Source organism: Passer domesticus, chromosome 5 (genome assembly GCF_036417665.1).
Source record: "Passer domesticus isolate bPasDom1 chromosome 5, bPasDom1.hap1, whole genome shotgun sequence".
Lineage (NCBI taxonomy): Eukaryota > Metazoa > Chordata > Aves > Passeriformes > Passeridae > Passer > Passer domesticus.
Genome location: NC_087478.1, coordinates 15,410,943 through 15,437,761, shown reverse-complemented (window position 1 = coordinate 15,437,761; position 26,819 = coordinate 15,410,943). Strand labels below are relative to the sequence as shown.

The following is a 26,819-nucleotide window of genomic DNA, read 5'->3' as shown; positions in this document are numbered from 1 at the left end:
TTCTGTTTTTCCGTGCCCATTAAAATTTGGGTTTATTTTATGCAGGCTCATATACCATAGCAAACAGAAAACAGACAGCCAAGCTCCACTCTCAGATCTGGAATGGTCTCCTCGCTCATCCATACCTGGAGACTGACAGTAGCTGTTGATGAACACATTAAAGATTTTTTTCTTTTAGAGCTCCTTGTTCAAGATGCCATCCTGTACATCAGGGCTAAGCATAAACCCAAAATATTTCTTCTAGCAAACCTTACTAAAATCATAATAATTAAAAAAAAAGCAGTTGAACATCTGCATTATAAAGATAGGCATTCTAAATAACACAGTAGAAAGATATCTAAATAATACAGTAGAGAGTTATCTAATTTTTGTAATGATGTGTTGCATCAACTTTTAAATTTGAATCAACTGAATATATATTGAGTTCTGAAATACATGTTTGTCTTAATTCTGTCTTTTGAACAACTCTCAAGAAAATGTACAGAAGATGTATCATGGCACAGAGACCTTGAATTTCAACAGAAGTAAAGAGCACTTTTAACATAGTTGATGGTGATGCCTATGAACTAAAAAAAGGAGTTATGTAACTGACAGGAAATTTAGGAAACAAGAACAAGGAAAGCACTCTGAATGTTCTTTAGGAAAATGAAACTGAAGTGTCATATCCTTTAATTTAGTAAAGTTTTATTCTATTAAATATAATTACTTTTCCTTCAAGTTCTGATGAAGATGAGGTTGTTAGGAAACTCCTGATTTCAGGTGTGGCTGTGTAAATACGGAGTACACCGACAGCTCCTGGACTGAAATAAAAACAGTTATGGAGTAATTTTAATGTTTGTTCATGATTAAAATAAGGAAACATTACAAAGGAGACAAAACTCAGCTATCGTCTCCTAGTCTCAAGTCAATATCTGTAATGAGTTATGAGAAATTAGATTTATGCCAAACTTGTAAATCCCTGATTCATCTCTGATAGAACTGCACTCAGGATTGCTTTGGAACCATGAATCCATGATTATGGCTCTTACTGATTGAATTAATCTGACATTAATATTGAGATATAAGTGATTATTCTCTGTGTTGTAGGTCCTAAAGGGATGATGGCAACAAAGCTCTCCTTGCACTGATATTGCCTTTGATAGCAGTGCCTGAGTACATTTGCTCTAATGGGTCAAAGAGCATTTACAGCTTGTATAAATGCTACTGTGACTGTAGTACTGACTACCTATATCCATGCAGCATTTTGGTATGAACTCACTGGGGGATAGCTAGATTACACCCTTCACATGTTAATGCAAGTGGTCATACTAAATGTGTGGCCAATATCCCTTCACACACCCCCAAGGACCAATTCAGCATATCTCTATTAAAAAAAAAAAAAGTGTTTCATCTCTCTTCTAAAATCCCTGCACAGCAATGCTGCCCATTGCTGCACCAGGGACTTCAAATTAGGTCTGTTAGCAGAATTCATTCGTCTATATATGCCTTAAAAAAAAAGGTGAAAAAATATCTTCCCTTCAGGCATTTGTAAATGCCATTCTCTATATATGCCTGAAGGGAAGATATTTTTTCACCTTTTTTTTTAAGGAAAAATGGAATTGAAGCTTAATTCCGGTCACGTGGCAATCACGTGTGCTTTCAATTAGCTATGACTGCATTGCCAGGTAAAGCCTGAACAACAGTACCCCAAATGCCCTTTGAATCATCGTGTCATGCTGAAGGCTGCAGCAGGGTGTTGTTCAGGGCTGCCATGAAGCCATCCTAACTGCAGATCACTTTCACTTTGCCTAACATTATCACAGACATGAAGTCTGTCTTCTGTGCTGGGATGATAAAACATTAACTAGAAAATACCTTTATACTCATATTTCTGGCCACAGTTAGAAACACTGCTCCCTTTTGCTATTCCATGTATTATTTCCATCCTTTAAGCAACCACTAAAGAACATTGAAGGCCCCACTGCAAGAGAATGTGGCCTCCCAAGGTCCAGTGTCAGGCATAACTAACATGATAACTCTTATGGCAAGGTAGCCTTAGTCTTATTCAAACAAACAGCAAAACAAAAAACCCACTCTGTGGCAGATTGCCCAGAATGTGTCTTTTCATAAGGCTTATCTCTACCAGAGATATACCTTGTTTTGCCAGTATTGTCATTCTAACATGTCCTCTAGGCACTCCTCTAAAGGTGGCTCTAATGATGGACCAAGGAGCTGGGAATCTTTAAGGATTCTGAATATTTCAAATGTATTTATCGAAATGGAGACAAAATTGACACTGCTTGCATAAGCAAAATCATCATCCTCATGTTTTTGTGTCACTTGGGTCTAAAGTCACATTACAGGCAGCAATGTGCCCCTGGTCCTTTGTGCCTCATAGGTGATATGCAGCTGGCCACTTTTGTGTCAGACAAGTTTTAGTCTGAAGGGAAAACCTTTTTTCCCACAGCAGGCTTGTCTAAGATTAGCTTCTTTCTAACAAAAATCTTTGGAGAGCTTAAGAAAAACAACTATCTTATCTTCCAGAAATTATCAGATTCAGATGGGGTTAACAGCACAGAGCAGGCACAGTAATATAAACCCACGGGAGATTCACAGTTCAGAAGTAAATGGCTATATTGGCAAATCTATGTATGAAGGCAAGATCATCTAATCCCTCACTAAAGACCTATATCAGTCTCCTTCCCTGCCCCACACCAGATGGTACCAGCAGTGCTCTTGAGATCTCTGCCCAGAAAAAAAGGAACTGGTCTGCCTTCACTGTGTGAAAAACAGCACGCCTGCAGTGGTTCTATATTTTGTCTCCATATTCTGCTTTATATGATGAGTACCTCAAGCATAACAAATTAGTAATGAATTTAATTCTCCTGAAAGTGGACTGGACAGCTCAGTATTGGCTTGTTGGCTATTCCAGCTGTGCCATCATGCTCTTCCTGATTGAGTTCAAATGTAAACCGAAGGGACTACTGAAATCATGAGAGGCTGCTTGTGGAAGACTAGACTATCTGGTGTTGCTGCTACATGTTGCCTTAGCAATTGGTCCCTGTGACAAACAGTTCTGCATGTGATGGTTTGCAAATAGACTGTTACACTGCTCTGTATGACAGCTATTGCCATCTCTGCCACCATTTCCCCCCAAATAGAGTTAATGCTGGAGACACAGAAGAGAGAATTGCTTCTGAAACTTTCATCTCACTGCAAAGTGTTAAGCCCTACTGATCATGCCTCTTGATTGCCAGAGCCTGCTTTACTGCACCAAGGAGCATTTCAATGCAACCATGAGACACATCCCTTGTCACCAGGGAATTCCCAATTAACCTGCTTCAGCAACACTTACAAAAAAGCTATAGTCATTTTATGGATTTTATCCTAATTAGAGGTGTCTTGACTGTTCCTGCAATTAGTGTTACACTTGCTGAACATGAACTGGGGCTTGGATGTTATAACTGCACCAATAAATTTACATCTGTAAAGTGTGTATCAGCTGTTGGTGGAAGGGAGGCACCTTTCAGAACACATCTTACTGGTTTGGACAAAGTGATTCTGTATAAAACAAGAATACAGGCTAAATGGGGAGCTGTCACATTCCTATGGTCTGCTTTTCCATCTACTAACATTCAATCAGCACTTCAGCACGAAGGGCACAGAACACAGGTAATTCAAGCAGGCCTCTCAGAAAGTGTAAAAGCTTTTATAAAGGAAGTTCATTTCAGATACTGAAAATGCCACACATCTGAAGTAGTTTTTTTTTTTTTTTCTGATTGCTTTTAATTGACATTCAAAGGCACATATATGTTCAGTTCTGACACATTTTTCTTCTTTTTTCTTTTAATGATTCCTTTCATTTCCTCCACCCCCCCAACACCAAGTGCTATAATTTTTTTTTGTACAAGATTTTATATGGAAGAAAAAAAAAAAAAGCTGACGTTCCAAAAATACTCAGCTGAAGATCTCCAAGAACATAATCTGTTTAAATGTGCCCTTGATATGGAAAATATTTTCCCAGAACAAAAAGGCACCATTCAATATTTGAAGGCTGCCATCTCTATAAATAAGAGATGAGAATCAGTGTCCACAATTTCTTGAATTACAGAAAATATCTATGAGCAAGTAGGCAGATGCAGTGATGTTAATAAATGCTGCAAAAAATATCTTTGGTGAATACAGGGTTCTTTATCCTCATGAGAACCAGGTTGCCACATTTACTTCTTAACTATCTTCTCATGTTGTATAAAAGCAACATATTTTTTTTTAACCTTCACTTATAATCCTGTTGGTTTAAAGACATCAGCAGTCTTTTAAACCAATCTTTATTCTGTTCCTTTTCCCTATATAAAATAATCATTGAATGATTCAAAACTCCTACAGCTCTATTAGGAATAAGAACATTATATATTTTAAAGGAATTAACACCTTTCCCTGTATAGTGAAAATAATAGTTGGGTTTTTTCCTTGCCACTCTGTATTCTAACAGCATATCCTCAATCTACCATCACCTCCTCAAAAAGTCCTTATTCTTAGACCATTCTCTGCTCAGTTCAGACCCTCATCTGCCCTCTGCCAATTATCTTAGGCCTAGTTGCACAAGAGTACTCAAGACCTAAAATATCTTCAGTGGTGAATGGAACTGGACATCTAAGAAGGTGCAAAATGCTGTAAAGTTAATTAGCAGCTATTCATATCAGTTTGAAAATTTTAACAAAAACTTCTTAATCTCTGTTTGTGATTCACTACATTCATGCTCATCTGTTTTTATACAGTAGTTCCAGAAAACTTTACATATTCCAATGGTTAAAATGCTGAAGAGTTAAAATGCTGATGAGTTAATGACTAGTCATTATTTCTAGAAAGCCCTATAGTTAACCATCAGTAGAAAGAACTAAGATGGAAACTAGAGTGGAAAAGTCTGGGTAGAAAATTTATTATCAGTATTTTAATTATTTAGAAAAACATTCTACATACAAAATATGATTATTATTTATGAACCTATTATTCATCCAATGCTTGTCTACAATTTAAACAAGATAATTTTAATATATAGCTTTCTTAGCCATTGATTACAAGAAAGTTTATCAGCTCAATCCATAGTAAATTTTCAAAAGGCAAACTGACTAAATTTGCATATATAAATCTCTGTGCAGTAAACAAGTATCTTTTTTCACTGTGGCCTAAAGTATTTTTTATTGTTTCCAGATGTTCCACACTCACTGATTTTAAATATCTTAATGAAGAAGCTGGAAATTTGTTAATCTAATTTTTTTTTTGCTTCATTGCTTAAGACACATGTGAGAATGGATAAATTAGTCCTAAAACATATTTTGTGAAATCATTTTTGGGGATGAGATAGTGAATTTTGCTGTGGTGCATGGCCTTACACAAAATCATAGTTACTACTGACATCCTGGAAATTGTTTTGATAGTCTTCCTTGCTCTCCATTCCTGTTCCCTTTTCAGCCAAATACAATTTGGAACAGGTTCCATTTGAGATTACTTCCAATTAGATTTTTCTTTTCTAAAGATTTTAAACACCCTATGGAAATATTTTGTTTCTATGAATACATATGCCAGTGAACTCCTTTTCTAAATTATTTCTGGGAAGTGAATAAATGAGGGCAAAAGGTCAATAGAACCAAAGCTGTTTTGCAACTGAGATGTATATTCATCAGAAAATGTTGCAGCATTTTTACAGACAGTAATTAACAACATTTAATAATACTAATAGTTTCTGTATTTACTCTGTTGATGGAAACAAGCTTAAAGGTATTATTATATAGATTATTGGCCTTATTGCGGAAGATCTACTGGAATACCAGAAACAACTGAGAAAACCAGGGACAGAATTCATGACTAATGAGACAGAGTCAGAGGCTTGGTCAGCTCTGACTCACTGTCCCTTGCTCCACAGTGGGGGATAACACTCCTCATTATAAGCCATCTCCTGGAAATGTGCTTCTGTACAAATTCCATCAGTTTTCCATCCATTTAATGTGGAACATGAAGAACATGAGTTTGTTTTCATTTGTCAGCAGATCTTGAAAAGGGAAGACCTTTAAAAAAATTAGAGCAATAAGGATTTATTAAGTAATCCGTTTGATAAACCATGAATGAAGAAAGATCCCCTCAATACAGATCTTCTGATTTTATACTTTTGATTGCAATTCCAACCTGACTTCATGTCTGAGTAAAGGTAATTATTGAGAATATGAGAGTTCAAATCATTCAATTCTTCTGGAAAATCAAACCATGAGGATGATTCTTGTCAAATCAATAATGAGCTGAACTTCTCTGCCATTGTCTACACAATAGCCTTTTATTTTCTTACAAGATATCTGTAATTCCCAAAAGCTGCTGGTATGCATTACTTTTTCTTGCTGATCAAAAGTACACACTGTACAGCATTTACAGCTTTCAAAGACCAGGTCCCATTATAAAGGACTTTTTCCACTTTGATGAACACAAGATAGCATTTATTAAATCACAAAATAGCATTGTTAAAATAATATTAAGGGTATAAATACAATCAGCGAAACACAATGAATCTGCTTTTTTTTTTCTTTCTGCATTATTCCTAACACACTAGGGATCAAAGGTAATGCAATCTTTAGGCACACAATGAGTTATTTCCTGTGCTAGACAGTAGCTATTATTACTTCTGGGACATAGTAAGGAACTGAAATTATTTCATAGTATAACAGGAGTGTCAGTTGGAGTCTCCTGCTTGAACCTGGGCTATTTCCAGCAGTGCACAGCTCTATCTGTGTCAGGCAGAATCTTCAAGATGCCCAGGAGAGAGATTTCACAGCCTCTCTGTGCAACTTATATCAGTGAAATACTACCTACCTTGTGACCTTTCCCCCTCTCAACATCCAATCTTAGTTTTTCAAGCTGAAGATTGTTATCACTGTAACAATTATGTTGTTGAACATTGCTGCAAATAGTTTGGCACGGTGACCATTTTAAAAAATCAAACCAAACAAACCCCAACAAATCAAAAAGCAACCTTGATACATCTGCTCTGATAGCACAGAGTGAACATGACCATAAACAGGGGCAAAAAAGTAGGCTGTAGTGCTTGATATGTTGACATGTCCTACATGTCCTCTTTTTTTTTTTTTTTTTTTTGGTGGGCAGAACAGGAAAAGAATCCCCGAAAATTCAATCTTGTTTGATTTTACTTTCCCAGAAAAATGTGAATTATTACTCAAAAGTAAATGCATTTATGACAGTTTAGTTAGGGAACTCATGACACTTAAAGTTTTCAAAAGATAAATAGCAATCACTAAATAACAACAGTACTGTTGCGATGCAGGGCATTGGTAATGAGAGATGTTAGAAAATGGTTCTGGAGTAAGGAAGCCTCCAAGCAAATACAGGACTTGGTCTCTACTTAAGAAGAATATGTATTTGTGTATTAAAAATAATAACATCATACTTAAATGAATATTAAAAAATGCCTGAAATTCCTTTTGAGCCTGGAGGAGAATGAAATGTATTATAAGCTAACATCTAGGATTACTAGACATTCCTTGTGTTAAAAGTGAATATTTAACATTCTTGCATTTCTTCTTGTATTTCTGTTAAACAGCTCAGAAATCTAATTTAATACACAAGTCCCAAGTCATAAAGAGCAAAAATATGCACTTGCCTCTTTTTAATTATGAAACAGATGAGTTCATTTGTGAATAAACTGTAGCACACTATAGCAAGTCATAAATTCCTCAAGAACTTGATAATTTAAAGGAAAATAACTGCAGAAGATAAGACCTATGCAAATGTCTTGACTGGAATACAATACCTGTAGCATAGTACTGAAATCTGTAGAGAACACAACAGAAAACATCAAGAGTGAAAGGAAACCTTTGGGACTTATAAAACAATATGTTAAAGTATTCTGAAGTTATAAATAGCTCCATAATTTATCTTTATTGAAAGAGGAATCCAGAGATTGTAATGGAAGATGAATCAACATTGTTGACCTCTTTGCCAAAATCTGTTAGACTGTTCTGTTGGAAAGCACAATAATCCATAATGAATAATTTTTTTACAGTTATTTTGCTTTATACATATAGAGGGAAATGAAAGGCGTAGCAACTTGAACAAATAAGTATTTATACAAAGTAAAGATCAGATGGAAAACTGAGTTATTACAGTTGGACTTCACATATTTGTTAATTTATAAATACATTTATCAAATACAGGTATGGCTCTGGAGTATTAACCTGAATGATGGATATAAGGCCCCAAAACTCATTCAAGAAGACTTTTAAAAGGGCTTACTCTAAACAAAAAGTTTAAAGTCTAACTAAAAGTAAGAGTTAGTCGAAACTCTAACTAAAAGTTCATGTACTCTGATTTGATGCATAAGACCAATACTGACAAGATATTCTCAAGAGGTAAAAAAAAAAAAAAAAAAAAAGAAAGAAAGAAAAGAAACCAAAAAAAACCACTTCACTGGCAGCATCAGAAAGTCAGAGCACTTTGTAAAAAGGTTTACTGCTACATTCAATCAACATAAAACATTCCACAAAGCATTAACTTAACCCATTCAACCCCACATACTCCAAGCCCACGGAATTGTGAATTATCTAAAAATTCAGAAAAGAAGGCAGTCAAAGAAGAAAGAGAAAACGAAACAAATGTAGCTACCATTCCTTTATCCAATAGTGTTCAGCTGACCAAGGGGAGGTTGGACCAAGACATGTGCTTGCCCTGTTTTCTGCTTTAAATACCCTTGGCCTTCCTGAGCCCTTCCCCCAGGTGGGACTTCTGGTCATAACCCAGGAACTGGGTTAGAGGCTCCAGGGGCCAGTGTGGAACATTGCCCATGGTATGCCAGGGATTGGCAGCCCCTGCCAGCCTGGGATACTGCTCTGGGGCTGGAGTGTATGGGGCAGGGCACTGCCTGGCCAGGGCACGGCCTGATCCACACCTTCCCCCGCACACATGAAATGTTTTGAGCCAGCAATTCTTCCAGTTTCTCACAATGGAAGAGATGATCCAATGGTGGAAAAAGTAAATTCCCATCTGTCTCTGCAAGAATTGTCAAGAATTCTCTTTTGCGGTTCCCTAGAACACCACAGAATGGAGGTCCCCTTTTGGTGATTGTATAACTAGGACATATTACAAAGTGATTGAAAATGCAGAAGGAAGACTTTTAATAAAAGCTAGATACCTTGTGATGTGAAATTTTGCAAAATTTTACTCCTCTGAATTGGATTATGTGGCATGTATTGTGGTTTTTCATTTGCTTTTCTCTTTTGATTGCCTTCAGGTTGGTTTTGGTGGTTCAGTTTGCTACAAATGTAAGCAGGAAAAGTTAGTGAGATGGAATGATTTTGTACATAAACTTCATAATATGAAGCTCTGCATAAACCTTGTGTTATTTATGTTCAACTGTGCATAAGCATCACAGAACAGTTTATGTTCAGCTCTTATTGCACAGAAAATTGTATGCAATCTCTGATATAGAAATATTTGTCTATTATAGCTTCTAGCATTTAAAACTTTTACTGCCCAAAGGTTTTAACTCTTCCATAGAGAAATGTAGTTGGTAATTGCCTCAAAAGAAAAGCTCTGGGAGCCATTTTTCATTTCATGGATAATTCAGAAGTCCAGTGATTTTAGTACCACTGGGGTTTTTTTCAGTGTGTTTGTATTGTTATCCCCAAGGTATTCCAATTGGTAGGCTGAATATTTCATTCCCCAACATGCATTTCTGATTACCACTGACTTGTTTGATTAATAATTTAGGAGAGAATCTTGTTGAAGACTGGTTTGGCAGATTACATAAATTATTATAGGTAAAGCCTCCACACCAGCTGTTTGGGTTTTTTTCTATCATGTCCTGCTCCCCACTGCAGGTGTCTGTCTCTGAAGGACTCTGCCTGTCATCCCTCCCTGGCAGAGTGCTCCCTGGCAGTGTGACCAGGCACAGGACTTCTCTGCCCCTTCATGGACTCAACCCTCTACCCTCCCTGACTCACCTGTATAAATGGTTGATGTTTTTTGTCATCTTAAGTCCCTGTGAGGAATTTTCAAGGATATGGAGATGCTGTAGCTTCACATGCTACCTTAATGCAGCTGGGCCCAGATCAGCCACTTTTCAAATCTGGCCACAGCCGATCTCCTTGCTAAAGAACCAGGCTCTGAGCTTGAACACCTCTCTATATTTTACAGGCTTGTATTCCTTTATCTTAAAACCCTGGAATTTTCTGTGACACCACTGTGTGCATCAATACAATAGCATTCTTACCACGGTACTGCAGCTAGACATATTCCCCTTTTAGCCCAATACAAAGCAGTTCTAGCACCTTCAAAACGTTGCTGAAGACAATGCAATTGTTTTGCAGTTGTGCAAGATAGCTAAAACACAAGCATATCAGAAAGAGTAAAGTGTAATTATAAAGCATGCCATGCTGTTAGTTTTGAAAAAACCAATCACATCCAAACAATGTAAGCTGACTTTCCTTGTACTGAATTGCACTATTTGTTTTGTTCCTTTCAATTACTGCACAAAGCTTTGGTTAGACATAGTGTTGTAATACATTCATGCTAATTTTTCAGAGTCCTTTTCAGAGCCGAATTTCTTCAGTGAATTGCTCACTTTTTTAGAGATAGCAATAAGCATAGATTAAAAAGTAGAGAGGGCTATATATATGCAGAAACCGAATAAAGTTTGTGGGAAAGCTTACAGGCAGAATATGCATGCCATTTTGTGATAAGAAAATCCTGCAAAGTTGTTTTGATGAGCCAAAGGAGGCAAGTTAAATGGTATTGATCTTAATTTGTTTCTATTGTCTGTTCCATATTTCTGGTGTAAAATTGGACCTTGTTGTTAGTTTCTCTATTTACAGTCACATTTTCTATTATGGATAGTTTAGGACTGGTAGTATTTAATCAGCTGCTGTCTGTTTGGCAGGATGAATTGGAACACCTTCCTTAGGCATGGAGAGAAACAGAACCACAGCCTCTGCAGTGTCTGAGGAGGTTTTAATAAGGTGTTTGTCACTATCCACTGAGTTTATAAGTCTCCTGCATACTCAAGAGATTGGCTGAAAATAAATAGAAATGGAATTAAGAGAAGATCAGAAAGAAAGAGAGAAGAAGGACAGGGAAATGGAAGACAACAAAGACCTATAAGAAGAAAGGGGTTCTGGATTTTAAACTGACAGGGCTTGAATGCTTCCCAGAACAGCTCAAACTCCTGGGTTGCTCCCCAGGCTGAGATTCACCAGTCCTTCTACTAGGACTTTTCCTAGAGACAATTGGTTCTGTCAGATGTAGCCTGGATGCCTCAAGTGAATTGAGCTTCACCCACCACAACTGGATCCAGGTAGATCCATCCTTGGGCATGTGACTGCTTATTGCTGCTGAGCTTTATAGCTTAGAAACCAGCCCCTGCTTGCACCTGAGATAGGTTTTTGCAGTCCCATATTAAGTGATGGCTAAATACAAAGTCTTGCAAGATCTTCATTCTTGGGATCATTAGCTACCTGAGCCACTGTCTGAGCTCCAGGCTCTGAGCCTATTTTGTGTTATTGTACTGGCTGCTCAAGTTCCTCCTAGACCTGCACAGCTAAGTACAAAGCTTTGCTTGTGTTTTAGTCATGTAGAAGGTATAAGAGCTTTATGATTGTATGCTGTTTTCAGGATTAATCTGTAAATTGCTAGTGAGTATAACCATGTGAAAGTATTTTTTTAAATTTTGAAGACTTATTTTTGAAAGGGATGCAAAGTTTTGTTCAATAGTAAAAAGGAATAAATAAAAAAGTCTATGATTAGTATTCATCTAAGCCAATGTCATGTTTTTTTCTGCAACCATGGCAAAGTTTTACAAGCAAAGCAAGTCCAGTAATAAGTGATCTTGCACTTTTCACTTATCCTGTATCTTGTGAACATAAATCCACTTAAACCAATTGCTGATGTAAATGTTGCAAAGTATAATTAATAAAATACGCTAACATTTTGGTTAAAAAAATTATACATATGCCTTATGTAAATTTAAACACATGATGATTCAGATAAGTACCATAGGTTACATGATCAATTTTCTGCCAAATATTTTCACAAAGGCAATTAGGCTTGTCAATCTATATGAATATAAAAATATCAATACTGTATCTGCTGTTTTACAGATACACTGGCATATGGAACAGTGGCTCAACAACACTTACTTCAGAGAACTGCAATAGTACTGAATTTCAAAAGACTAAACAGATGACCTGGGAAGTTTTCATTTCTATATCTAAAAGATAAGATTTGAAGTATATTTTCCATGAACAAAAGGCAAAAAAACATGAGAAGAAGTCATAAAATATATCAAAATTCTTCAAGAAATTTGGTAAGTTTCCTCAAACTTGTACATACTGCTATCAATATAACACTTTAATTTGAAATGCAGTTTAAACTGCTTAGTCTATCAGATGCCATTACAAAAGTACCCATATAGTGTCTTCTATAGTAAAGGATGTATTCTCCAAATCTTCCTATGCTTTAGATCAAACATGAACTCAATTTTTTTATTGCACATAGAAATGTTGTGTTGCGCTTTATTATTTGAAGTGACGGCTTCTGCAACTCTGCTAGAGCAGATAAATATAAAAGTCTAGAGGAAATATCTCTGCCGTCAACAAAGTGAAACTAAGGTCATGTAAATAGTATAACTAGTACTGATAAAAAAAAAGACTGAAGATCTTGTCCTGTATAAGTCATAACCTTGATACTAAGAGGCATTCACAACATTAATTCAATGACTAATGCAATGGCATTTCTATTTTTTCCATATGTCCTCTTGCCACTGAATGCACAGTGTAGATGTGGAGCTGTTATGCATACTAAGCTTTTTCATTCTCAAAATGTCACAGTTACATATGAACTTTGTATTTTCTTGTCTGGTAAGTAGTCTACTTAATTTTTGTATCCTACATTTCCAAGAAACAGAAGATGCAAATACTATTTGTCTCTTTCAAATATGTATTCTGTTTATATGTTGATATCCATGTTACAAAACAATAGAGGGGTTTTTTTTAAAAAAAATTGAATTTCTCATTTTTCTCATAGTGGTACTCTGATGTTTCAAGAGTAACAAAGATCCACTACCTTGGGAACGTGGGGTCCATCCCTATCAAAATTTTATAATCCATAAGAAAAACTTCCTAGGTCCTCTTACAGAAAGCACAGTACTTGTATCAAATCTGGTACTGCTACACGCTCAAAAAAGAAGTGCTGACTGAAATATGTATGTGAGCAAGAAATACATCATTCCTCTGCAGCAGAGCTTGGTGACAATTCTCACAAGCCAAATATCATTTGAACTGCCACTGGGCATACACATTTTATCACCATGGTTATAAGATATTTTTAAGCAAGATAAATAGCTGAACATGCATTCCCTGAAGCTTACAGAGAAAACCAAATAATAATTTGAAATTTCAAACTGATAATTTTTGGTAAGTTTTGGAAGAGGAAGTACTTTGCCATCAATATGTAGTTTTGTGATAAAGATAAGCATATTTATAAATGGATTAGAATGTATTACTCAGGGCAGCAGAGCATGGACTACAGAACAGTCCCCGTTGCTCCTATGTCATTGTTCATGTGCAATCCCAACTATGTCTAGATAGATATAGTTTCTGCTCAGAGGAGAGTCCTGTGATCTGTTTCTTTAGCCAAATTACACATACAGAGCACGTGTCTATGTTGCAAAATTAGACATACTGGATCTCCTTTTCTCCACATTGTAGAATTATTTTGCTGTTTAGATTTTTTTCGGGTTTGTATTGTTTTTGCTAGGGCTTGAACTAAGTCTCTGTATGAAAAAGAGTCTGGACATTATATAGAAAACAAATCATTCCACAGAATTTAGTTTTCAGCATTTTGAACAGAGAACATATTGAGATGATAATTGCACATTATGGCATGTATTGTGCTCTTGATTGAGTTAAATCTCAGTCATACAGTTCTGAGACTGCACCAGTTGGTCTGGGTGTCAGAGATCTTTATTGGGACATCTATTTACTTGTATAGCCACTGTGACTTCATGTAAATTGAGTGACATTGGTTGTGACCCTCTGGATGGCAACTAGACCATCCTCTAGAGCTCAGAGGATCTGGCATATCTGAGGAGGGCTCCCACCTGATGTAAATAAACTACATCATTGGTGTTCTGAGCTGCCACCCCCCCTGTATTGCTGGTTTAGAAAAATTCACTTTGTGTGCTTCCAGCACCTGTCCAAGTGCTCATATGTACTCCTGAAAAACAGGATATTAAGGTGTGTTGGGAAGTTTTTAGAGTCTGCTATGAGAGGAGAGTTGGCATAGCTTTATGGTGTCTCAGAAACTTCACACACAGAGCCTAGTTCCTAAACGCAGGCTAATATTTTCAACTGTTGGGGGTTTTTATTTTTTATATATACTATCCAGGATAGTAGTAGTTCCTCTAACCAAAAATAATGGGCAGGTACACTGGCATTAATGTAAACTTTTACAGCAAAATTACTTGAATCAATATCTCTCTCCAGTTTCTAAACCCTTCTAAATTTCTTCCAGGTTACATAAGCAGTAATGAAAAAAGTTTGTTTAAAAGTTTAATTAACTAATGGAGTAGTAACCAAGAAGTACTGCCTTCTATCCTGGGCCATGTTAAACTGAAAATGTAGAAATTTGAAGTGATTTCAGAGCCAAGGACTAATTGAAAATCCTGGTTTAAATATTGTTTCTGATTTCAACTCATTAAATTTTTCATAGTGAATGTCTTTAAGTAATTTTAAGCTTTGATCATGCTCACTACTACTCCTAGTTTTTTTCAAATGTAATTCGTACAATCCTTACTCCTTCTTCTTGGTACAATGCTTACTCTTTACTCCTTCTTCTTAAATATTTAGGAAAATAAACTCAAGTAACTAATTTTTACTACCTCCTGAATGTCTTAACATCAATTTTATAACATGACTGCAAGACTTGTCCAACAAAAATAAATTCTGATCCACATAGATTTTAGAAATGTATATAGTAACAATAGTCCTTAAAAACAGTAATGAAAAGCAGCATAGTTATTATCTGGGCTTAGTTTTCACAAAAGTGCACAGCCCTGTAAATGTCATAATTAGAGTCCCAAGGGAGTACAAGAGACAAAGAATTTAGTATTTTCCCTAGCATGTGTAAAAACATTTCTCACTTTTTTTTTTTTCTTTGAGCCAGACTAATAGCAAAATTGTTTTAAATAGGAAAGGAAGCACTTCTAGCTTCAAAAACTTACAGGAAGATGATACGAAAGAAATGCAAAGGACATTCATGGTACCAAGGGCACTTAGTGCTTTTGTTTAATTCCTCTCAAGCCTCAGTCATCATCAGTTACAACTTTTGTGTATATTACATTCAAGGATTGCAGCCTGAATTAGTTAAAGATGTGAATCTAAGCTTCATTGGCTAACCCATATTGAATCCATGTATTTGATTTAATCAAATTTAGTAAAAAGAATTAAGTTAATTCCCTAAATTAAAGCCACTTCACACACTATTTAAGTTTAGTATATTACTGTATTTTCCTCAAAGACAGAATACAGAGTCAGTGTTACTACATCAAAAAATGCATTTATAACACCAAGTAAATCTTTCAAGTAAATGATGTTCATTCAACATAGAAAGGATCATCCTAGCAATATCATTCTGTAGTTTCTCTGCTTCTGTTGTGGTTAACATTTCAACCTGTGCAGAATAAAGAGCATCTGCTTTTAAGACTTTATAACATTTTTTTCTAGTTTATCCTTAATTTTCATTTCATTTACAGCAAATATGTCAACTTACCATATGTCAACCAACCTACCTTAAAACCTTATGTTTTTTTATGCATCCTCCATGTTTCACTTTTAGCTGTCTCTTTCAAAACAGTCATTCTAAGCCATCATGAAAATTATTTTACTGAAGACCTAATGTGTGGATTCCCACTTTTCACTCATTATCCTTTCCAGGTTCTTTATAGATAAGTGCTTAGAGTAGTGCAGGGACACCCTGAAGGTTTGCTCAGCTCAATAAAAGCTGAGTGTCACACAGAGCTGCTCCTACTTCTCCACAGCTCAGACCTACTCTAACCCTGCAGCTGTGATTCACAGCTGAGCTCAGAGGTGGTAAAATCAGACACAGTGAAACAACATGAGGCGAATTCCCTCAATTACTTCAATGAACTTGAATTTTCACTAGTCATTGGCTGAATTGACAGATGCATTACAGTAAGAAGCAATTCCTTGACACTGAACGTGGCTCCATGTGTCTGCTTATAGCCCCCTGTCTAGGCATTTCACAGACAAAGGAGACTCACACAGGCTTTCCCCTTCCATTATTAAAATATCTTCAGAGCATTTCAGCTTATCCTTAAATTCCACTTACATAATTTACTCTAAGTGTTGTACTTTTTAGTGCAATTGAATTCATTCTAAAGATGTCTTATTTTGGATTTGGGAGTTATCTTTTAACATATATACTACGTATTTAAAATATATGAACATGAAAAGTTGTTGTCCAAAAATCGTGAAACATCATTAAGCATACATTCTCTGTTAGAGAAATTGCTGTATTGTTAAACCACCCTCTCAAAGTGCTCCTTCTCTGATACTTTCTGGGAAGATCTGATGGCATGTTGGAAGCAACGCAGTTGTCCTGCAAATCAGTGATGATGTATTTCTTACAAAATCTGTGTAAGCCTGAGAGGACAAAAGATATTCCATGTTTCCTCCATTAATATTTCCAGCAGTGCCTGTAGAAGTGGTTACAACACTATATTAGTACTCACAGGAAGAGCATTATATTTTGAGGTATTGGCAAGTGTATTCTGAATAAGGACATATATATATATATATATACACATAAACACACACACACACATATATATATATGTGTGTTTGTGTATAAAAGGACTAACTGTAGGTTGCAAATGAGATTGGCCATAAAAAAGTTAATGAAGCAAGAAAGCATCTAAATCATCTAATAAAATAAATGCAGTGATTATACAATAAAGTCTTATATTTGTTCAACTTGATCCAGCTCTCTCTAACTATGATGTTACACTTTCTGAAAAAGGCTGTGTCTTACTTTGAATTTACTTCCAATACCACAGAATGCAAAAGCAATAAGATCACATATTCCTAAATTTAAAACTGCCTGGATTTTCTGCCTCATTATATACTAGAAATGTAACACCAATTAGATTATTTCAGAAAGCATTTTAGCAAACAAAGATTTCTGTCTATTTTTCCTGACTGATATATATTGCATTTTGTGTTCTGGAACTTTTTATAATTTTTTATATTTTTTCCCCTGACATTGCATTTATTTTATGAAACAGAAAACAGACAATAAGAATTTAATTTTTTAGGTGTGTGTTATAGAATCATGTTAGAGGACAACACTGTATGAAAATAAGCTGTTAGACCACCTAATGGCACAAGGATGTTTTTTCTGGGCTTTCATGTAGCACAGCACTAAGTCTCTTAGGTTGTCTTCATTGGTTAAAATAGCTTGTCAGAAAACAGAAAACTCAGATAGCCATAGGTTACTGTAGACAAGACCTTTGGATGATTCTAGCTTTGGGCATATGAGGTGAATATGATCAGTTATTTTGTAGGCAGCTGTTTCTGTCCCTGTGCCTTCAAGCTCTACCCAGTTGGCTGAGATGTGAACAGAGACCCCAAGGGGTGCAATTTTTGAAATGGATCCAAAGAAGCTTGGCTCATGCTGTACTTCATGTAAGTTTTATTTTTTTATCATGATGACGTGAGTTAAAAATAGCTGGGATGTTTGTACTGTTCATGAAATAGCAAATACTCTGGGTTTCTCGCTGTCAAAATTAGACAAAACAAATTAGTCTGACAGCTGTGTTCCTACTGTCATTCTTGTGTGAACTGGTACTGCTGGGGAAGAAACTGATAGTGATACAGGAAAAAAAACTTGCATCTTGCTAGACAATGCCACAAAAAAGAGATGTGGTAACAAATAGATACACGGTAGTTTTAAGAAAGTGGTCAGCTCATGGATTAGCTCATTTATAATTCAATTAGATTGAATTTATAAAATTGGAAGTAGCTTTAGAAACAATTGTGAAAAAATTTGGGGGGGGCTGTATTTCTTTCTTTCTTTCTTTCTTTCTTTCTTTCTTTCTTTCTTTCTTTCTTTCTTTCTTTCTTTCTTTCTTTCTTTTCTTTCTTTCTTTTCTCCCTCTCTTTTTTTTTAAATCAGAATTATTAGTAATAATAGTATCCAGCTTAGTATTTACTGCACTCTGTAATAAATGCATCATAAGGGAAAATCTAGTCAGTAAAAAGTTCAGAAAAAATGTGATTGGGAAGGCACGACACTTGAATTAAAAGAAAAAATTCTTTCAGCTGCCAAAAATGGGAAAATTTTAATTAGTTATTTGAGTTTTGTGTTCTGCTTTTTCTAATTTCTTCTGATTCCCACCTAGTTTTGGTTTGTGCATAAAACCCTAATCATCAGAAATTAGAGCATATAAAGGGTATTTTATATTTCTCTTACCTTTTGATATTCTGTACTATATTTTCTGTGGTTTCTTTAGCACTCATTTTTAGTTAACTTTCTGAGTATGTCCACATAGCAAAGTGAGAAGATAACCACTCCATGTGTCCCAGTCTGCTGAGTGATGGATCTCAGAGTGTGTATCCAGGCCTGGGGTTCACTGACAGAGGGGAATGTGCAGCAAATCAGCTGGAGAGCAGCTGCCCCATCTGCAGCCTCCCTAGTCACTGAAAAGACAGAATCAAATCTTGAATCATTCCCTGCTCCATCTACACACTAAATTTCTGACTGCCATTTAACCATTATGGTATATTTTTTAGTTCCAGAATTTTTAAATCACACAAACACCCTTAACTTTATTATCAATTCTCTCTAACTCATTGCTTGATTTCAGGCAGCTCATGAAACCTTATGAGGTCTTAGTTTATGAATCTTTTAAACAGAAATAGCTAGACAGTAGTTATTTCAAGACTAAAATACTGGTTTTAAAATGTTTTGACTTCTTAGAATAAAGACTGCTGAAAAAAATAAGAGTTATAATATTATTTTGCCTTTGCTGGCCACCTGCAATATTAGTAAAATCAAATATATGCTTCTGCTTGTATTCAAAGATTGTAAATATTCAGTTTAGGAGGACTGGGAGAAATATCCCTGGTATTATTACTTGTTGTGGTTGAAAAATGCTAAACACTTGCTTCACTCGATTATTTGGTGAGAGAAATCAAGAAATTATTCTGAGACACAAAGTAGCCATAAACATATAATCATATAATGAAAGCCTGACAGAAACTTTGTAAAATCTAACTGTTCTTTGAGTTTAGCTGGAATGATTCCATTTCCTTGACTTTGTTCTTCATCTGGAAGGAAACAAAGGGAGTTCTGAAAGCAATGAATTCTAAGCTTCATTCTGAAAATTCTAACAGCAATTTAAGAGACTATTAGGTTTTTGTTATAGCTTTATAATATTTCTTTGTTCTTCTCTTCACAAAACAAACAAAAATAACGTGGTTGAGTCCTATATCTTTTACTCTGTAGACCCCTTTAAAAATTAAAAAAAACCAAACCAATATTTTTGTGAAGAATTCTTATTCATTAATAACTCTGATGGATTTATAGGAAGCCAACCACAAAAGGTAATAGCTAATGTAAGATTTGAAAGATTTTGGATGCCAAGTTGATATCAGTTCATTGGACACATAAAAATAAAGCAGGGTAGGTTATTAATCGTGAAGTTTAAATCTTAGCAAAACTCATTGATTCATTGAGTCATGCCTATGTCATTGCTTTCTTTGTTACTTTCCCCCCTCTTTCTGCAGAAATACTGGGATGATTAAGAAAGGAGAAAGAGTAATGTTTTATCTGGAATTCTGCATCTACCTAAAGCCTGTTCTTCCTTCCATATGAAATGTGATGTTGCTGTCTTTATATGACAGGGCAAACTCTGGTCTTCTATGGATTATGTAAAGATCATCTCTAAAGGTGTCTGGCTCTTTCAGAAAAATGGAATGAAATATTATGATTCCTGGAATAGCCTCATTAACTGCTTGTTAGAATATACTGGAAGAGTGACTAAATCAGAAACAGATCTGAGCCTTCAAAAATCTTCTTTTAAAAATTGGTTGATCCAATTTTTACAGAAACATATATAGAAACTGCAAATACACTCCAAGAGTATAGATGGGTTGGGGTGGTTTTTAGTTTGTTTGGGGTTTTCTTTTGTTGTGTTTATAGTTTTGGTTTTTTAATAATTTAAAATGAAGTTAAATCTTTCAGAAATCCCCAAAGGCTCCATATGAGTGACCACTGGTGTGCAGCAACCAACAGGATGTTGGATTGCGTTAATGAGGGCATCACCACCAGATATAAAAAAGTAATTATCCCACTCTACTCCATGCTTTCCAGGCCAGACCTGGCACACTGTCCTCAGTTTTGGTCCCCACTATAAAAAAACAGAAAGAGACTGTGGGCAGGTTTTATAGGATTTAGAGAATGACCACACAGATTATCAAAGGACTCTGTAGCCTGACAATGTGAGGACAGAGGCTGAGAGATCTGGATTTATTCAGCCTTGAGAACAAAAGACTTAGGGAAGAACTTATGACCATGTTTCTGTATGTAAACAACAGCTAAAAAGTTGGAAATTCCCTTTATCCAAGGAGTCATGGGGAATACACGAGAGGTAATAGGTACAGGTCACTCCTGGGAAAATCCTGGTGAAACAAATAGGAATTTTTTCACAATGAGAACAAACAAACATTGGAATAACCTCCCCAAGGAAGTAGTGGATTTCCTAGTGTTGAACACTAAAGATTTAGCTGAACAGGGTGCTGGGCCATCTTCTTTAGACTGTGATATTGCCAAGAAAGGTTAGACCAGATGATGCTTGATGTGCTCTTCCAACCAAGTATTCTATGAGTCCATGAATGCAAGCCACCAGATCCAGCTCTGCCAGGACTCTGATCTTGTTCTCTGTTTCTCTGAACTGCTTGCATTCCCAGTGCAGGCTAGAGCTGTCTACCTGCACTGCTGGTCCCTCTCACATGCTGAAATGGCTGGCAGACCTACTTTGCAAGCCTGCATTTGTCAGGATTGCAGTCCCTGGACTCCACATTGAGAATCTGCTTTTTTCACCACAGGGCATCACTGAAGTTCAGCATCTGCTCTCTCAGCAGCAATGACAAGGTTATTTTGTGGTCAGACTTCTCTCATTCAATTTATTCAAATCAATAATATTTTACAAAGGACATAAAAGCTGAATAATTCCTGTATGTCTCTGTGTCACAGGCCCTGGCTCTTATGGAATATTTGAGCACTCTTTTGCTTGCTGGAATTACAATGTTGTGGGATGCAAACACTCAAGCAGATTTCTGAAGGACAGAAGTACAGAGAGGACCAGCCCTGTGTGACACACAGCTGGTAACTCTATTCACAAGCAAGGAACACCTGGCTGGGGAGATGGTAATCAACTGCAGACTGGGCTGTAGTGACCTGGAAACAGTGGAGTTCAGAACACTAAGGAGAATGACAAAAGAGAAGGGCAAGAACACTGACCTTGGATTTCAGGCAAGTGTCCTTAAGTATGTTAGGAAACATTTTGGTGGGATCCTCTGCGAAGACGCTGTCTCAATGCAAAAAAGGGAAAGTGGACGTAGTACAGGCCAAAGAGAAATAACCATCATCTAGGGGTTTAGGAATGGTGTCAGGAAAGTTAAAATTCACAGAGCTGTGATGCCAGAAAGAAACATAAAAAGCAACAAGAAAATATTATGTGGTTACATGGGCAGCAAAACACTGAAAAGAGAAATGTGGAAGAGGGAAGGTGATGTAGAGGCAAGGGATACTAACTAGACTGAGTTACCATTTTTGTTTCTTACACTTTTGCCTCACTAGTCATCAGCAGGGTCTCCCAGATTCCTATGATTAAAGAAGTTTGACGAAGGGTAAGAAAAATTAGCTGTAGATGAGAATCAAAACTGATGTTATCTGGAAAACCCTCCATCTATAGACATCCTTAGGTCAGGCTGCACCCAGAATGCTAAGGAAACTGAACAATATCCTTGCACAACTGCTTTGTGTTGCCTTCCCAGAGAGAAACAGAGAGTGGGGAGATTGTGAATGGTGTGAATGAAGAAAAGCACTCATCTTCAAAAAGGATCAAAAGACAAAATCTGGTGAACTATTGAAGCCATTGAATTTCATTTTGTCTCTGGGAAAATCATAAAATCCTTATATATCACATCTCTAGGCATATGAAGAAGGAGAAGGTGGCTAGGTTGTTAAGGGTCAATCATGCCTGTCCACCTGCTTGCCTCTGTGATAAAATGACTGGGTTGACACTTGAAAGAAGAATGAGGGATGTCGTTTATACAAACTTCATCAAGACTTTCAACACTGCCTTCTCCCATGTTCTTGCATTTGATTTAGGACACTAAAGGCTTGGTGGGTGAACAACCAATGGGTAAAAATCTAATAGAGCAATCAGGCTGAAAAGGCAGAGATTAATGGGTTGTGGTCATATTGGAGACTGATAACAAATAGAGTCCCAGAGAGGTCTAACCTAGAAACTGTTCTGCTTAATATCTCTAACAGTAGTCTGGAAAAGGCAGTGGAGTGTGCCCTCAACTTTGGAGATGATATCAAATTGAGGAGAGTAGTCCATGGGCTTGACAGCAGAGCTGTACAAATGGGTTGATGGGAACTTTATGAAATTGAACAGGGCAAAATGTACAGACCTGCACGTGAAACAGGAAAATCCCGACAGTGGCAGAGGCTGGGTGAGAAGCTCTGTGAAAAAAGGCCCTGTGCTCTTGTCAGACAGCTGGTTGAAAATGAACCAGCTGTATGTCCTGGCAGAAAATAAATCCAACAGCCTTCTGGGCTGTATTAACTCGAACAGAGATAGGAGTTAGAGGGGAGTGGCTTTCCTCCTCCATTCACTATTTATTACACTGCACCTGGAATACAGTGTCCAGTCTTGGCCCTGCAATACAATATAGAAATTTACAAGCTGTAGCAAGTTCATCAAGGGGCCATCAAGGTAGGATGAAGTTGGGAGTCTGCCCTGTTTAGACTGGAGAAGAAAGGTCTTCTCCAGACTAAATTGGAGAAACAGAAAAGTGGATAAACTGAACAGATTCCCCTACCAGGTCCTGTGGGGAGGTTATAAAGAAGACAGAGCTAGGGTCTGCACAGTGGTTCATGGAAGGTTGATAAGAGGCAAGGGGTGTAAGTTAAAATAAGGTTGGTATTGAGACAAACATTTTCTGTGGTAGCAAAGGGTGGAAGCTTGGTGGCAAGCAGAGAAGTTGTGCAGTCTCAGTCCATCCCTAGATGTTTTCAAGAGCCAGTGGTATAAAATCCTGAGCAACCTGGTGTGAGTGCAGAGGTCACCTTATTTTGAGCAGGAAGTTGGATTAGAAATATTCACAGACACCTTCCACTCAAAATTATCACAAGGTCATATTCTATGATTCCATAAACCTTACACAAAACCTGATTGTATGACTAGGTCTGCATGAACCTCCTACATAATCACTTTCTCCCCTTGAATATCCTAGTGTATTTGAATTTCTCATACTCTTTTTCAGGGCTTTTTGTCCTTTATGTTCAACTAGACTGTGTTCCTCTTCCACATCTAGCTTTTCATATAGAATTATCCACTTTGATTTTTTCTTCCTGCTGGCATATCAAGCCTGATGCACATAAGTCCCAAGAAAACATTGTTTCAGCAGTGGGGATTAACTACCATCCCTAGTGTCTTTAGTTCTTGCCAGAGGTCTACTTTATCTTACCATCTTAATTGACACTGTTAGCAATATGAAGTCCATAAAGTTTTAAACTTTAAAATATTACACTGGCCAAATATAACATAGTGCTATAGTTTCTCTTTCTAAGCACTGACATTATCATTATGCACACCAACACCTGCAAAGAGAACCTGATAAAATGGGTGACCTGATTAAGCATTTCCTGATTGAACACTGCTCCATATAAGCAAGCCTTCCATTGTGCTTCTGCATGCTGGGGAAATGATCTAAAACAGGCAAAGAAAAAAGAACTGGAAAAATCTTAATGTAGAGCTATAGAATATGAGCTATGTGTTTCTATCTAAAAGAAGAGGAGCAGAAATACAATTCCCCATGCAAGTAAGAAGTTTGCTGCATTTGCATATTGCAAAGTCTTTTTCGTGAATGGCTCCTTAAAGACCTTAATTATACAGTAGTTACTAATAAATACAAAATTTACTTATGAAAGTGGAAGCAGTTACTAATATCTTTGAGAACAGGTAGAGAGATAGTATTAGTTCAACCTGTGAGTGGATTAGTGAAGTGGAACTCTGAAAGGGCTGGATGGAATATCCTATAAGGAGTGTCTGAGCACCCTGGTTTTGTCTAGTTCGGAGAAAAGATGTTGAGGGGTGACCTCAGTGCTCTGTACAGTTTCATGAAGAGGGTGGGGAGGGAGATGCTATGGTTTTCTCACTGGAATCTAGTGACAGGAATGGTTCAAAACTACACCAGAGTTGTGGACTGAACGATATGTAGCACTACTTTACTGAGAGGGTGGTCAAACACAGGATACCTAGAAAGACAGTTTATACAGTTTATACCTTGACCCTGCCAGCATTTAACAGGCATTTGGACAATGCCCTTAACACCATGTATTAACATTTGGTCAGCCTTGAACTGGTCAGGCAGTTGAACAAGACGATCCCTTCTAACTGAAATATTGGAGTGTAATGTCGTCTAATTTTGGTTTTGTCTGTCTTCACAATCAACTGGATTAAGCTTTCAGACCAGATTGCATTTTTTATGATGCACTATAATTCTCTGATGCCATTGAATCATTGAACAGGCAGCTTGTTTGGGAACTGAGACCACAGGAGAAAATGGAGATACAAACCTAATCAGACATGTCTCCCATAAATCATTACAAAGAAAAGAGTTTGTTTCTTTCAGCTGAGACTAGATATATTTAGGCCATCCAGTGCAATGAAAATTAGTGTCCCTCAAACCTGACCTCCTGCCCCTGCAAAGTGATTTTTGTTTTTATTTGCTTTAATAAATTCATTAGTGACCTCTGACCTCTGCATGCAGGTAACATAATAAATAAAAATATTTTTGAGCAATATACAGGCAAAGAGTTTTGGTTCACCCTACTTTCTTTCTCCAAGAAAATTATTTTCTAGACTTTTTTGATTAATTTTTGTTGTTGTGGTTTGCTTCCTTTTAAAGAGGCATTGTGAGTACATTAACAGTGCTCACTCACCATTTAAAAATGTGACAGTGACTTGCGCTATTTTTGGTGTTCTACTCAACTGTGCACAGTAATAGATAGTTCACAGTATTTCACACAGATTTTGAGGTAATTATGTCTTTTGAAGCAGCAGCAACTATACCAAATATGCTGAGGTTTGGCCTGCATGTGGGTTATGTTTGCTCTGTGTCATGAAAATGCAGGAACAGGTTATTCCATTCCTTTGGCATGGGTGAGCAATGACACAATATTCACATCTTGAAACTCAAACCCACACAGATCACTAATCTTAATTCTTAGGCGCTTATGACTTTACAGCATGATAAAGAAAGAACAAGAGGAGAAAATTCTCAGCTGATAAACAATTAACTGCTAAAGTCTAAACCTATTTAAGGTTTACTGATGAAAGCAACAATAATAGCCCAGTAACAGTTTCACGTACTTCAATCCATAAAGAGTGAAATCTGTTGTTTTATGAATATTAGCATTTAACATTATGGATAGTTCACAGCATGCCCATCTGGGCCTAAAATTCTCTATACTTAAATATCATTCAGCAGTTACAAAACTGTCTGAAAATGTTCTTCTCCTGCTGGTTCTTTAAATGCATTTATTTCTTGGTTCTCTTATTTCTTTTTTAAAAATAACAGTACTATACCTCTACATTATATCTTATTAGACCTGGAAGCATTTGGAAAGTAGCTTCTTTCTGACTACCATTTGTCTACCTTTCTGAGATTCATAAAACTAACTAGTTATTGGTTAATTCTGATTTTTTTTTTAATGGTAAGCATCTAGATCCCAGATTTTTTCCAGCTCAGGATAGGGGATAGCCATCAACAGATTGATTGATTAAACAGATTGAAAGGAACTTATGTCATTTAATGATTTCACATTAAGTGAGAATAAATCTCCTAAAGAAAAAAATAGTCTTGATGTTTGTATTTTAAGCAATATACTGCCAAGTAATCTTTTGCAAACTTTTCCAGTAGTTAATATCTCAACTTTAAAATATGCAAAATTTTTGTCGCTTCAATTTCCAGACACTGGGTTCTCTTAAAATTTGTTTTACTAGATGGAAAAATCTTATTTTATCTCATAGCTTTTCCTGTGGCAATACCAGGAGAGAAATTCAGAGGAGCTAACTTAGTCCACATGCAAATCTAGATGCAAATCCTCTCTAGATTTCTTCTTTTTAAAGTTTTCTTCTGTGTCCCTTGTGCATCCCCAGTGTACATGCTGGCAGGGTAGTATGAGAAAGAGAAAAAAACTTTATCACTGCTCAAGCACTGCTCAGCCACAGCTTAAACCCCCCATGTTATCAGCACTGCCTTGGTCACACATCCAAAACATAGCCTAGCAGTGTGAGCTCCTATAAAAAATATTAACTCTCCCAGTCAAAATCAGTATATCTAGGCATTACCAATGTTAATCAGATCATATTCTAATGTGTGTGTGTATATACATACATACATACACACATATGTATGTATATGTATCTATACATACATACATATATATATGTGTGTATATATATATAT

The 26,819-nt window shown here is 36.5% G+C and overlaps 1 long non-coding RNA gene across 1 annotated transcript; it reads right to left on the bottom strand.

Annotated features, from left to right (window-relative positions):
- Positions 1-4,901: 4,901 nt before the first annotated feature.
- LOC135301251 (uncharacterized) lies at positions 4,902-16,100 on the bottom strand. The gene is made up of 4 exons (XR_010362985.1): positions 15,821-16,100; positions 10,250-10,359; positions 9,170-9,291; positions 4,902-6,044 (listed from the first exon to the last, which is right to left on the bottom strand). It is a non-coding gene; the product is annotated as an uncharacterized LOC135301251 (long non-coding RNA).
- Positions 16,101-26,819: the final 10,719 nt, after the last annotated feature.